Consider the following 15,032-nt stretch of genomic DNA (forward strand, 5'->3'; position numbering starts at 1 on the left):
ACAGTAAATCACTACTTAGAGTAATCAACATCGGATGTGTCTGGATATACGCCAACCTGTACATACTGGAATCTTTGCTCTCTGACTCTGTCTGAGTTGCGATCAAAGGGCACTCTGTATAGCTGTTTCATGCGCAGTCTGTTGCGCTTGAGGACACGATCAACAGTAGAGAGGCTGACACTGATGATACCCTCAAAATGTACATGGTCCTCAATGATCTTCTGCTGAATTTCACTCAGTTTAATGGCATTGTTCTCACGGACCATATCTCTTGGTGGGGGGAGAACATACCTGTCCTCCCACCCCCATGTGGCAGTCTTTCAATTCTACAAAAAGAGAACATGGAGTTACAAAAATATACTGTTCTTTGTCTTCGCTGACCACCTCGACCTCCTCTCACACGAACTCTTCCTCTCAGATTTCTATCCATTGTAGGGTCTCACAAACCAGTGCTCTCTGAACTGGCTTACTTTATATGTTCCCTCACATCATTAGCCACAAGTGTGATCCATTTTGAGTTGTAGTGTTCAAGTGGTGACACTTGTGCTTTAATTGTGTTTGACTTTTGTCACCTGTGCTCACCATTATGCAGCACGGGTGCATCACAATAAAAATGTGTTGGCAAGTTGTGTCTAAACAGGTGAAAAGTGCTTATGGTTTTGCTAAAAGAGTGATTGATTCAATCAGTGGGTTCAGGCAACTGAGCATTTGGTTCGGACAATAGAGTTTAGTGTTTTAGCAATTGAGAAAAACTGTAAGTAAAGTGAAGGGAAAAGTTCATGATGAGATGCAAACTTGCAGATTTATAATAATATGGTTGAACTTTGAAAATAAAGATTGATACAAAGCTAAAATAATAAACCTGAACATGTAAAGCAGTGAAAGTGAAGGGAGAAGAGAAGAGAGAGAGAGAGAGAGAGAGAGAGAGAGAGAGAGAGAGAGAGAGAGAGAGAGAGAGAGAGAGAGAGAGAGCGGAGAAGAGAAGAGAAGAAAATAGAAGAGACGAGAAGAGAGAGAGAGAGAGAGAGAGAGAAAGAGAGAGAGAGAAAGAGAGAGAGCGGAAAAGAGAAGAGAAGAAAAGAGAGAGAGAGAGAGAGAGAGAGAGAGAGAGAGAGAGAGAGAGAGAGAGAGAGAGAGAGAGCGGAGAAGAGAAGAGAAGAAAAGAGAAGAAAAGAGAAGAGAGAGAGAGAGAGAGAGAGAGAAAAAGAGAGAGAGAGAGAGAGAGAGAGAGAGAGGAAAAGAGAAGAGAAGAAAAGAGAAGAGACGAGAAGAGAGAGAGAGAGAGAGAGAGAGAGAGAGAGAGAGAGAGAGAGAGAGAGAGAGAGAGAGAGCGGAAAAGAGACTTTAACACACCTTTCATTTTCTCTTTTTTCACTTAGTTAACATTCCACCTCAGCACCTAAACTATCGATAACATGCTCGAAAAGAAAAAGAAAAAGAAGATTAAAATTAAAAAATGTAATAAACGCACAGACGGATGGACACTTTCATAAATAATTAGATGGATAAAAAGGTAAAAGGAGAAAGTCAAATTTATGAATAAATGCGTAAAAAAGTAAAAAAAAATAAATTAAAAGTGTTACAAAAGTAAAACCTGCTGATGCACCCATTAAAAACGACACTTGGATTAAACGAGGACACACACATTAAAACATCACACATTTAGAGTCAGTTGATGATCCTGGTCCAGTGTGCACAAGACATCATTCAGTGCCTGAACAAAACCATCCAGATTATTTGTCAGTTTAAAAATACGCGTACTCCGCCCTGAGCCTAGCAGATATTAGAGCTCTAACCATCACCCCAAGATCTACCGTGCCTTCACTCCTGAGTTTCCTTTTCCTGGTTAATCAGATTGCCAGCTTTGATTCTCCTATTAGGAAGTTTATCAGGCAGACAGGTTTTCTGTCTGTGCTCATGTATTTAGGCCCAAAGACAAAAAGCTCTTGACTGAAGATACTGCCCAGGTCTCTAACCCATTCCTCTAACACCCTGAACAGTCGTCTCAGCAGTGTAGGAACAGGTGGTCTACTGACTCGTCTGTGTTACAGAAGACACATTCCCTCCCTATGGTGGGGTCGATGTGTGCCACGTGTCTGTACGTAGCTACCGCCCAGTGAACAATCCTCCACTGGAGATCCGCAGTGCGTTTCTCTATCGGAGGTTTGTCAAGTCAAGTCAAGTTTATTTCTTTAGCGCTTTTTCTCATCCCTGATGAGCAGCCGTGGTGACTGTGGCAAGGAAAAAACTCCCTTAGATGTTATGAGGAAGAAACCTTGAGAGGAACCAGACTCAAAAGGGGAACCCATCCTCATTTGGGTGACATCAAGAGTTTGATCATAAACGATCGTTTGTACAGGGATCTCCAGCAGCCTTTGAGAGACGAGTCTGGCCCAAACAATTTTGACCACTTCGATTCTCTACAGTCTTTGAGCATGCTGTAGTGTGACACCTTTATGCAGCTGATGTACAGTGCCTTCTTCGAGGTGTTCTCAAAGTCCTCCAGTTGAGGGGTCCTGAAGCTCAGAAGAGAGCCTTCCTCTGGCTACGCCTCCACCTCAGCTGAAACCTGCACCTTAGGAAAGTAGCTGTGGTTTCCTGTCTCTCGCTCATCTTCTCCATGTTCCTCAAGGCTCTGTTTGAAGGCAGAGGGTAGTGCTGAGAGGATGCGCTCTGTCATGAGTTTCATGAACCTTATGGACTTGATGCCTGTCAAGCTGCACATCTCTTCTGGGCTTCTCCAGCTTGCACCGTTCCTCAGGTCTGCGATCTTCGTGCATCCTGCTTTTGCCATGGTGAGTTGAAAGCTCCTGTGTTCCAGTATCTGTGCTTGGATTTGTGGCTCATTAAAGCAGAGGTTCATTCCCTCTCCAGTGTCCAGAATTTGAAAGGTCCCTCTGGACTTTAAAAATGTGTGTCCAGGCTGTTAGGACAGATCTGCAGAAAGCAGAGAACTCCCTTCTCTTCTTCTGTAATGCCTGCACAATGCTGCTGGAGGATCCAGAATGCTCATCTTGTGCCACAGTGCTGAAGCTCCAGGTTATTTGCAACCAATACTCGACCCCTGTATGAAAGCTGCGGTAGCACCCAGGACCATCGAGACAACTGGTGACACATGTTCTCCATCATGCCCTCCCAGTTTTTCTGCATGTAGTCTTCTTTTCCTAGATGCGGAGAAGAGAAGAGAAGAGAAGAGAAGAGAAGAGAAGAAAGAGAGAGAGAGAGAGAGAGAGAGAGAGAGAGAGAGAGAGAGAGAGAAAGAGAGAGCGGAGAAGAAAATACCAGGCGTTTTGTTAAAAATGGTATTTCTGAGGCTGCATTAACATCGGCCTTTCTGACGGCCGCCAGCGTTAATTAGATGAGCAGCATGCGTAATGCTGAGTGACCTTCAGCACTGCGGTTCCTTCACCCCCGGATTGGGACATTTAGTCATCGCTGTGACCAAATTATCTTTCTGCTTCTACCTGCTGTGGCAGAAAATGGAGCGTAATTAGAACAGGAGTGGATAAAAGAGGAAACCGGAGGAACTTCTGTGGACCAGCTGATACCAGGGGCAAATTTTACACTCGAGCTGGTTTCAGCACTTCATCTGGACTAATAATAATAATAATAATAATAATAATACAATAAAATCTGTTCAATTCAATTCAATGTTTAAAAAAAATGCAATATAAAATATACGTAGAATTAAAAATACTTTTTTTATATATATTATTTTAAATATTTGATGTTTATATATTTTTTTTCAACATAAATGTTTGCGCACCTCAAAACCAGCCGCATTTATACTCATTTGTTTATTTGTCTTTAATAAATGTAAATCTTTTCATAAAAAGATCCTACAGAATAAATAAAAATACTAATTTCTAAAATATTTAATAATCTAGAAACTCGTTCATTTTCTTTTTATTTGTTTAATTTAAATTAGTATAAAATGATAACGAACAGCAATAAAACTGCTGCACTTGCAAATTAAATACAATAAACTAGGGTTAGGGTTATATATATATGCAACATATGTTTTTGCTTCCGAATTGAAGCAGAAGAAGAGAAATATTTGTTGCATGTTTAATTATTTGAATTTATTTTTAATTATTTATTTTTTAATCATCCATTAGAAAATCACTGTAATAAACTCTATGATAAACTCTATAATAAACACTGTAATCAAAAAAATTTGCCTGGTTAATGTACAGCATATAAAAATAAAATATCCCGAAACTTCCTGTAAAATTCCGAGAGATCTGAGAGTAAATCGGAGCGTATAAACACTTCCTGGTTGATCTGAGGGTTCGTCGCTCTCGCGCTCAGCAGGAGGCACAAACTCGCTTCTGCTGTTGTAATGAAGACGAGGTGTTCAGAGGAAAGTCAAACACCTGCAGAGATGATGAAGAGGACAGGTTCTCTCACACACACACACACACACACACACACACACACACACACACACATTTATTTTAGAGGAAATATCTATCTATCTGGATTGTGATTGGTCTGGAAGGTCTGGATTCATTTTTTAGAACAGCAGGAGTCTGTTCATATACGTTATGGTTTCCATAGTAACAGCATTCACATGGACTCCTCATACAGCCATTGAAAAATATTTTGGTTGCTATGGAAACTATAATGCATAAATCTGTACTTTTGTGAGAGCTGCTGTTCTAGAGGATTATCAACACCTTCTGACCAATCAGAGTCCAGAACTCAGCAAGCTGTGGTCTTAAGTGTAATGGAAAAATGTCCACCTTCTCATCATGAAGGATTCTGGGTAAGACATGGAGGTAGGTGTGCCCATGTGGTCAAATGTGCAAAAGACCTGCTTCATCATCATCATCATCATCATCATCATCATCATCATCATCATCTCAGCATGTTAACAAGTAGGTTGATGTATAATATTACCCTTAGTGCTAATGCATAGAAGATAATAAGAGCTTATATTAAACCCACACACACACACACACACACACACACACACACACACACACACACACACACACGATCCTATAATGATTGGAAACATATTTAGAGTTTATTTTTTAGAAGGACATATGGGGAAGAAGTTTTATCTAAACACTGAGCACAGCATCAGGCATCATGCAGGTGTCCAGCACTAAAATCTATTCAAGCAAAAACATTAGTTTAAGAAGATGAACTCGTAAACAATCAGAAAATGAGACGAGTAAATAGTCCAAACGTACAGAAGTGCGCCGTCAAGCAAACAGTCATGGAGAGAAGTTACAAGGTCTAATATCAGGGAATCAAGAAAACTGGAGAAACGTGAGAAAAGAACGTGAAGAAAATGTACGTTTGTGAGCATTAGAGGGAAACTCTGAGAAGTGTTTCCAGACAGGGAGATGGAAAAGAAAGTTATTTAGAGGAATGTAAAAATGATGGCAATTTAGAACTTCATGAAGCGTAGAGGAGAAAAAGAGGGAAGATTCCACTCGGGGGCGCTATTCTCGTGCATCTGCAGGTTTCTTCTTTTTGGTAAAGGAGTTAGGATTAAGCGGATTTTTTGAACTGAGACTAAACTCAATTAACGAAACAAGTCTAAACATTTGTTCATTCTAAATATTTGTGAGAACAATTGACAATAATATTTAGTAATTAAATTGAGATTAAACGAGATGATCCACCCTGTGAATGTGTCCATCTGGAGACGAGCTCTGAGTTCCAACACACTCCAGCTTCTGTCCAGCTTCAGGAACATGAGGAATTCCATGGAATCAGTTTCTCTCTTGAATGGATAGGGGTTAATTCCTGATGGAGTCCTGAAAGCTCCTCATGTTCTTGCAGAAGTCTGCATGAACATTAACATCGTGTTGCTGATGAATTGTTGGATTTTCAGGTTAGATTCTGATCCGGAGTGAAATCCAGTCACAGCAGGGGGCAAGAACGTTTAGGAGAATATGGAACTTGAAAACGCAACAACTAGAAAGCAACACGATTCTCGTACATTACTTTATCTTGCTAAACTTCAGGGTTCTAAACACATGTTCCAGTTCCATCCAGAGTGAGAGAGTGATTGTAGACATTTCCTAAAGATCTCACTGAGCTCCATGGAGGATTTCTGCATGTGGTGGAGCTTCGATGGTGAATACAGGGATTTTGATAAACGGTTCGAGGCACATGATGAGAAGAACTGGAGAAGAAAAGGTCAAAGGAGAAATAGACGTAAAAACAGCACTAGTAGTAACTTCATTATTCTTCAGAGAAGAGAAGAGATGATTCATGATGATGATTGTAATGAATAAATACGAGGTGGGAGTGTAACTGGTGCTGTTTTGCCCACAGAAATCATTGAAATCATCACGGAAATCATTGCTATCAACTCGTAATAATTCTTATGTACTGTAAATAAATGTCAATAAATCTTCTGTTTGTACTTGTGTGTGTGTGTGTGTGTGTGTGTGTGTGTGTGTGTGTGTGTGTGTGTGTGTGTGTTTTGGAGCAGCAGAACTGTGATATTACAAGGCGTACACAAACACACACACACACACACACACACACACACACACACACACACACACACACACACTTTATTTCTTAAAGTATAGGGACACTTAGTCATCAGTACGGTATGTGATTTTTAGGTGTGTTTATGGATTTTTGTGTTCATCAGCCACAAGTGTATAATGAAAGTCAGGTACTGATGTAGGTGAGGAGACCTGGGGTGCAGTCAGTGTTCACATTCATCCCAAAGGTGTTCAGTAGGGATGAGATCAGAGCTCTATAGCAGGAGATCTTCCTCTCCATAGCATGTAAACCAGATCTTCAAGGAGCTCACTTTGTGCACAGGGGCATCACCATGCTGGAGCAGGTTTGAGTTTCCAAGTTCAAGTGAATGCAGAATTTTATTGTACGATTGAGCACCTCCAGATTTGTGGTGACAGTTTGGAAAAGAACCACATATAGCAGTGTCAGACGTCCCAATACTTTTGCCAATATAGTGTGTGTGTGTGTGTGTGTGTGTGTGTGTGTGTGTGTGTGTGTGTGTGTGTGTGTGTGTATATATATATATGCAAACATTAATAACAGCTTGAACACAAACATGGCTAGGTGTGAGACCTTACACCATTATGATGCTCTCCACCTTCTTCACCTCCACATCGTGCACTAATGTCCTGAAACACCTCACACCTACACCTGGATTTCATATATATATATATATATATGTGTGTCAAATAGGTGAATTTCATCACTATAATCCACACTTTTTTTTTCGTCTTCTGATTTTTATTGAGTTGTTTTTGTTTTCTAAAGCTAAGAGAGCCTCAGGTATTAAATGATACAGTAATCCTTTATGTCCCTAAAACCATACTTGAATTTAGGTGGACATCAACCTCAGCTATGGTCACGAGTTTGTCTCCTTTCCAAGATTTGTATAATTTGCTAATAACATGTCTTTCCCAGGTTTTAAAAACATTTTAGTGTTTTTATTTATTATATAAACCCCCCCCCCCCCCCTGCACATCATAGCTCCATTTTCTGCTCCCGATTTCAACAGGAAAGTCCATGAGAAGACGAATCTGCAGGAAGACAAAGTACAGAGGTGCAGCAAGACCCCAGAGGCAGCATTATTAGCTGAAATAGCATTGTTGCTAGAGCTACATCGCTTTCTGTGGTGGAGGGAATTAATCTTCCTGCAGGGCAGAGAAAGTTCACTGCAGCGTCTCTCGGCTCTACCCTACAGAAAAGGTAGCGTTCAGTCCAATTCCCTCTCGGCTGTAGCGCTACAGCACCTTCTCAGTCACGCTTGTGTTTAAAGCTCTTATTGATGACAGGAGGTGCAGAGGAAAGGCTTTGCTGTTCCTCAGTAACATGACAAGTCTTGTTTCTTTTATTTGTGTTTTTCTTCTTTAAAATAGAGATTTTTGATAAAACTGCTGTTTATTAATCCTTCAGTATAATATGTGAGAACAGGAACTTGTTAAGATAAGTTTGGGGTTGGTGTATGTTAGGACTGGCTTACATTAGGTTTAGGATTAGGTTACAGTTAGGATTAGGTTAGAGTTTAGAGTCATGATCAGTTTAAGTTGAGGAAAAGGTTAGAGATGGAGTTTAACGTCATGGTCGGTTTAAGTTGAGGATTAGGTTAGAGTTGGTTTAAAGTCAGCATTAGGTTCATGGCTGGGGTTGGTTAGGATTAGGCTAGGCTTATGGCATGGTTTAGGATTGGGTTAGGGTTATGGTTGGATCAGGGTTGGTTTAGGGTAGGTTTGAGTTGGGATTGGAAAAGTGTTAGAGCTGGTTTATGGTTGGGGTTAGGAATAAGTTAGAGTTGGATTGTGGTTAGGACTGGGTTTGAGTTTGGATTGGTTTATGGTGAGGATTGGGTTAGGATTGCGTTTGGTACAGGATTAGGTTTGATTTAGGGTAAGGAATGGTTAGGGTTAACATTAGTTAATTAGTGTAAGAATTTGTTTAGGGTCAGGACTGGATTATGGTTGGATTAGTAATGGGTTGGGGCCAAACTGGATTAGGTTTAGGACTAGGATTAGACTGGATTATGGTTGGATTGGGGTAAAACTGGATTAGGTTTAAGACTGGGATTGGACTGGATTATGGTTGAATTAGTAATGGGTTGGGGGTAAAACTGGATTAGGTTTAGGAATAGGATAGGACTGGATTATGGTTGCGTTGGGGTTAAACTGGATTAGGTTTAAGACTGGGATAGGACTGGATTATGGTTGAATTAGTAATGGGTTGGGGGTAAAACTGGATTAGGTTTAGGACTAGGATAGGACTGGATTATGGTTGCGTTGGGGTTAAACTGGATTAGGTTTAGGACTAGGATAGGACTAGGATTATGGTGGGATTAGTAATGGGTTGGGAAAAAAATGGATTAGGTTTAGGACTAGGATAGGACTGGATTATCGTTGGGTTAAAACTGGATTTGGTTTAGGACTAGGATATGACTGGATTATGGTTGGGTTGGGGTAAAACTGGATTAGGTTTAGGACTAGGATAGGACTGGATTATGGTCAAATCAAATCAATCAAATCAAATCAAATCAAATTTTATTCATCACATACACATACATACAGGGTACGACATGTAGTGAAATGTTTTATATGATGGTCTGGCATGAGGGAATAGGATGGGGAAAAGAAAAGGAGGCAGATAAATAACTATAAGGTATAAGAAAAACTATTAAAATAAAATAAAATAAATAAAATGAAAGAAAAGAATATAAGGTATAAAGATATATAGATATATAAAAAGATAATGTATGAAACAAATATACATATAAACAGTAAACAATGTGTAGTAAAAAATGTAAACAAAATAAAAATGTAAACAATATGTAAACAATAGGCAATTTGTGGTGGGTTGTCCATAAAGTGTCCGTGTGCGGTATGGTGTGGTGTAAGGGTCCGTAAAGTGTCCATGTGCAATATGGTGTGGTATGAATAAAATAAAAAGCGCACTGTGCTGTGCAAGTCCAGAGTTTAAAGTGTCATGGTGCGAAGGTGAATATATGTACAGAGAAGTGTGATGATGATGGAGAGAGTGGGCTAGTTCTAGATCCTGGGTGTTTCCTGGTTTAAACTCCGAATGGCCTGCGGGAAGAAGCTCCTCCTCATTCTCTCTGTGTTCGCTTTCAGGGAGCGGAAGCGTTTTCCTGAACGCAACAGAGAAAAGAGTCCATTGTTGGGATGGCTGAGGTCCTTCATAATCTTCTTAGCACTTGTCCAGCACCGCATGCTGTAGATGTCCTGCAGGTTAGGGAGCTCAGTGTGGATGGTACGTTCAGCTGAACGCACCACCCTCTGGAGGGCTCGTCTGTCCTGCATGGTGCTGTTCCCAAACCAGGAAGTGATGCTACCCGTCAGGACGCTCTCAATGGTGCAAGTGTAGAAGGTCTTAAGCACCTGATTGGGTTGGGGGTAAAACTGGATTAGGTTTAGGACTAGGATAGGACTGGATTATGGTTGGGTTAAAACTGGATTTGGTTTAGGACTAGGATAGGACTGGAATATGGTTGAATTAGTAATGGGTTGGGGGTAAAACTGGATTAGGTTTAGGACTAGGATAGGACTGGATTATGGTTGGGTTAAAACTGGATTTGGTTTAGGACTAGGATAGGACTGGAATATGGTTGAATTAGTAATGGGTTGGGGGTAAAACTGGATTAGGTTTAGGACTAGGATAGGACTGGATTATGGTTGGGGTAAAACTGGATTTGGTTTAGGACTAGGATAGGACTGGAATATGGTTGAATTAGTAATGGGTTGGGGTAAAACTGGATTAGGTTTAGGACTAGGATATGACTGAGTTAGATTAGGGCTCTCTTTGTGTTAGTACTGATATACAGTATATAGAGTGTATGTATGGAATATACAGTGTGTAATCCATCTTACACATTATATTACTTTCTTAAACACACTCAGTGTTTGTGCTCACAGTATAAAAGTCTCGTTCATTTGTTTTCTGTAAAAAAGAAAATTTTAATGACACTTTTTTAATGTGTATAATTTGATTATAATCATTCTGGACTAAAGCTGGAATCTTACATGCCGTATTAAGTGTATAAGTCCTTCTCCTTCCTCCCATTTAAAGCAGCAGCCAATTCCTTTTCCCAAATTTCCTTCCATAACACATTCAGTTGCTCACCTGAAGCCAATCTGTGTGAGAAATCAGGAGCTGGTGTGTAATTGCTCCTGAAGGAGATTACAGCCACTGAACCTTAACATCCATCACACACACACCTGCTGTGACACCTGTCACCTAACCTATTTACTGCTTCCTTTTATAGCCGCGCCCTCTGTGTGACTCACTAACACACTGAGGATGATGAGGATAGTTCTGTTCATGGAGATGAAGATCAGACACTAACTGAGGGAACAGGAGAGAGAGAGAGAGAGAGAGAGAGAGAGAGAGAGAGAGAGAGAGAGAGAGAGAGAGAGAGAGAGAGGAGATAATCACTCTATTAAACACAAACAGAATGAGAGTGCAGTGATTATGGAGCCTGGATCAATTGCTGATCAATGAGGAAGCCCCCAACACACACACACACACACACACACACACACACACACAGGAGCATTTATCTTTTAGCAGTTAGCCACACAGCACAAAAATCAGTGATGTTTTTATGGGAAGTTAATATCTGTACATCTTGTTAATGGTTCATTAACACCAAATGACTCAATTAACAAAATCAATTTACGGGAACACTTTTATTTTAGAGCCGTGTGTGTGTGTGTGTGTGTGTGTGTGCGTGAGACTGTGTGACTGTGTGGGGGGTGCATGCGTGCGTGCGCGTGTATGTACTGTATGTGCGTGCGTGCGTTGGGTTGGGGTTTAAGGTTTTGTTGGGGTTTAGTTAAGAATGAGTTTGGGCTGAGTTAAAACTGGTTTAAAGTTGGGTTGGGGTTTAGTTAAGAATGGGTTTGGGCTGAGTTAGGAAGGGTTGGGTTGGGGTTTAGTTAAAAATGAGTTTGGGCTGAGTTAGGAAGGGTTTAAGGTTGGGTTGGGGTTTAGTTAAGAATGAGTTTGGGCTGAGTTAGGAAGGGTTGGGTTGGGGTTTAGTTAAGAATGGGTTTGGGCTGAGTTAGGAAGGGTTTAAGGTTGGGTTAGGGTTTAGTTAAGAATGAGTTTGGGCTAAGTTAGGAAGGGTTGGGTTAGGGTTTAGTTAAGAATGAGTTTGGGCTAAGTTAGGAAGGGTTGGGTTGGGGTTTAGTTAAGAATGAGTTTGGGCTAAGTTAGGAAGGGTTGGGTTGGGGTTTAATTAAGAATAAGTTTGGGCTAAGTTAGGAAGGGTTGGGTTGGGGTTTAGTTAAGAATGAGTTTGGGCTAAGTTAGGAAGGGTTTAAGGTTGGGTTGGGGTTTAGTTAGGAATGAGTTTGGGCTAAGTTAGGAAGGGTTTAAGGTTGGGTTGGGGTTTAGTTAAGAATGAGTTTGGGCTAAGTTAGGAAGGGTTGGGTTGGGGTTTAGTTAAGAATGAGTTTGGGCTGAGTTAGGAAGGGTTTAAGGTTGGGTTGGGGTTTAGTTAAGAATGGGTTTGGGCTGGGTTAGGAAGGGTTGGGTTGGGGTTTAGTTAAGAATGGGTTTGGGCTGAGTTAGGAAGGGTTTAAGGTTGGGTTGGAGTTTAGTTAAGATTGAGTTTGGGCTGAGTTAGGAAGGATTTAAGGTTGGGTTGGAGTTTAGTTAAGAATGAGTTTGGGCTGAGTTAGGAAGGGTTGGGTTGGGTTTTAGTTAAGAATGAGGGCTGAGTTAATACTGGTTTAAAGTTGTGTTGGGGTTTAGTTAAGAATGAGTTTGGGCTGAGTTAGGAAGGGTTGGGTTGGGGTTTAGTTAAGAATGAGTTTGGGCTGAGTTAGGAAGGGTTGGGTTTTAGTTAAGAATGAGGGCTGAGTTAATACTGGTTTAAAGTTGTGTTGGGGTTTAGTTAAGAATGAGTTTGGGCTGAGTTAGGAAGGGTTGGGTTGGGGTTTAGTTAAGAATGAGTTTGGGCTGAGTTAGGAAGGGTTGGGTTGGGGTTTAGTTAAGAATGGGTTCAGGTTGGATTGGGGTTAGGCATAGTTTAAGCTTGGGCTAGGATTTGTTTAGGGTGGTGTTAGGATTAGGTTAGAGTTAGTTTATGGTTAGGTTTGGTTTAAAGTTAGTGTTGGGTATGAAGTTAAGATTTGTGCTCATTATTGAGATCATTGAGATTAAACAGTACTATTACTCTAAAACCTGAGAAAACTATCAGGTAAAACAGATCACTTTAACAAATCAACTGAAATCTACAGAGCACAAAAGATCAGCCAAACACACTGAAAGGATTTTCAAATACTAATATCTTAATCTAATACTGTAAAGTCAAATAAAGGTCCTTCAGGTCTTCTGGTCCTATTTGTTCTCTGCTCTCCCTGTGGTACAATAAGAAGACTGAATAAATCCCCTCTGTCCCCTCGACCGCTCTGAGGCAGAAAGTCATAAGAAGTGATTGTGTTCTGGATCTGAATGTGTCCGAGGCGCTGGGCTCTCAGAGGGAGGTGCAGGTGGGGGGGTTGACATTTATGCTATTGAGATGAATACTCTATTTCCAAGCCACATTCTGTAATTAACTTCCTGTCCTTTTCCCTCAGCCCTTCACCGGCGTCCAAATGAGACTGGGATTATAAAAGTCGACCAGAGTAACACCATCATTGAGCAGGAGAGCGGTGTGGAGAGAACTGTGTGTTCTGTTATTACCAACAAGTCAGAAAGCATCAAACGTTTGCTTCCATATCATACAGTAGAACGAGATACACAGTAGAAATATTATAGAATTAACACTTAAACCTAACAGTTAACAGTGAGGTTCAATACAGCACCAGTATATACCAGAACCTGGCAATACTGCTCCCACAACATTAACATGGTTCTAGCAGGAGATGGACTACTCAGTTTAAGCCCAAACTAATCACAAGCTTAGGAAGCTTCAAATAAAATCTGTATCTCTCTCTTATTTCTGTGCTGCAGTGTGCTGATATCTCCAGAGAATCACAAAAGACTGCGTAGAAGAATCAATTGATCCTGACAGCGTTGTATTCTTCTTCAGGAACGGTGAGAAGAAGGTTATCAGCATAGAGTATGGATCTTCACCACTGTAGATCTGTAAGTGGAGCTAAATCATCCGGGATGAAAAGCAGTTTAGATTCAGCTGATGAGACGTTGATGTATAGTGAGATATCCAGCAGATGCGATGAGGTCCGAGTGAAAACAAACGTATGTGAATGGGGAAGGAGAGATAATCAAGGTTTCTTCCTCATAACATCTAAGGGAGTTTTTCCTTCACCACAGTCTCCATGGTGCTCATCAGGGATAAACACACATCATTCACCTTCACTCTTAAATTCTGTAAAGCTGCTTTGAGACAATGTCTGTTGTGAAAAGTGCAATAGAAATAAACTTGACTTGACTTGATAATAGATAATAGATCATCTTTTTAAAATCATTTCATAGCTAAGATTGCTGAAGACCTCAAAATTGCTTCAGGTTACAAGAAGATATAATGAAAGAAATAGAAATTATAAATAAATGAAATATTTGATATATACAAAATAAATGTGAAAATACAAATCTGGTCTAATTTTGACTTATTATTATTATTATTATTATTATTATTATTATTATTATTATTATTATTATTATTTCCTCTTTTAGGCGCCTTGTTTTATCGCAGAATTGCATTTGCCACACAACTCATTAGTGTGGGTGATTTTTCCGGGTGTCTGGTGGAGAGAACCAGAGACCAAAACACTTACAGGTAATTGTTTATATGGAGTTTTATGTTGAAATAATAAAATGCATTAATAAAAATATAATGAAGTTAAATGTTAATACAGCATAGAAAGTAAAGAATGCGGTGACATGTACCTTTAACTCCGCCTCTTTTTTGAGGTCATAGTGACACTACAACCGATAAACACGCAGAGGCTTCACCACTACACAAATGTACACTGTACAGAACATGTACTCACTATAAATGTGATATAGTGAACTGTACTAATTTACACTAAATTCGTCTCGCTGTATTCTTGCAAAGGTTTTCTGTGTGTGGGTGGAGAATTTACGGCTTAAACAATTTAAAAAATAAAATTTTGGGGTGGCGTCCGCGGTTTTTTGTTTATCGCGGGCAGTTTGAAACCTAACAGGAGATTACTGTATATATAAATATAAATATATATAATGTGTCAAAATCAAGTCTGAGTTAGATTTTTTTTTTTATAGAATTTCTGATTCAAGAACATTGAACATGGAGGTTTTTCTTTATCATTAATGCTTCAGAATCTGGTCCTGGTCTAGTGCTTTCAAATGATATACATTTGAGATATATATATATATAAAAATCAAATGTATGTTTTTTTTTTTTGCGAACGCAGCTCAGTTTGGACATTCTATTGTTTTTTGGTTTGTTGTTTGGTTGTTATAAAAGTGAAAATAAAAGTGTGTATGGAAAATGACACAGCAGTGTGTCTGCAGTATAAAGTGTGTATCCAGCCGGGATTGGGTTGCACACTGCGTCACTTTGGATGAAAGTGTCTGCCAAATGA

Source organism: Silurus aristotelis, assembly GCF_946808225.1.
Source record: "Silurus aristotelis genome assembly, chromosome: 3".
Classification (NCBI taxonomy): domain Eukaryota; kingdom Metazoa; phylum Chordata; class Actinopteri; order Siluriformes; family Siluridae; genus Silurus; species Silurus aristotelis.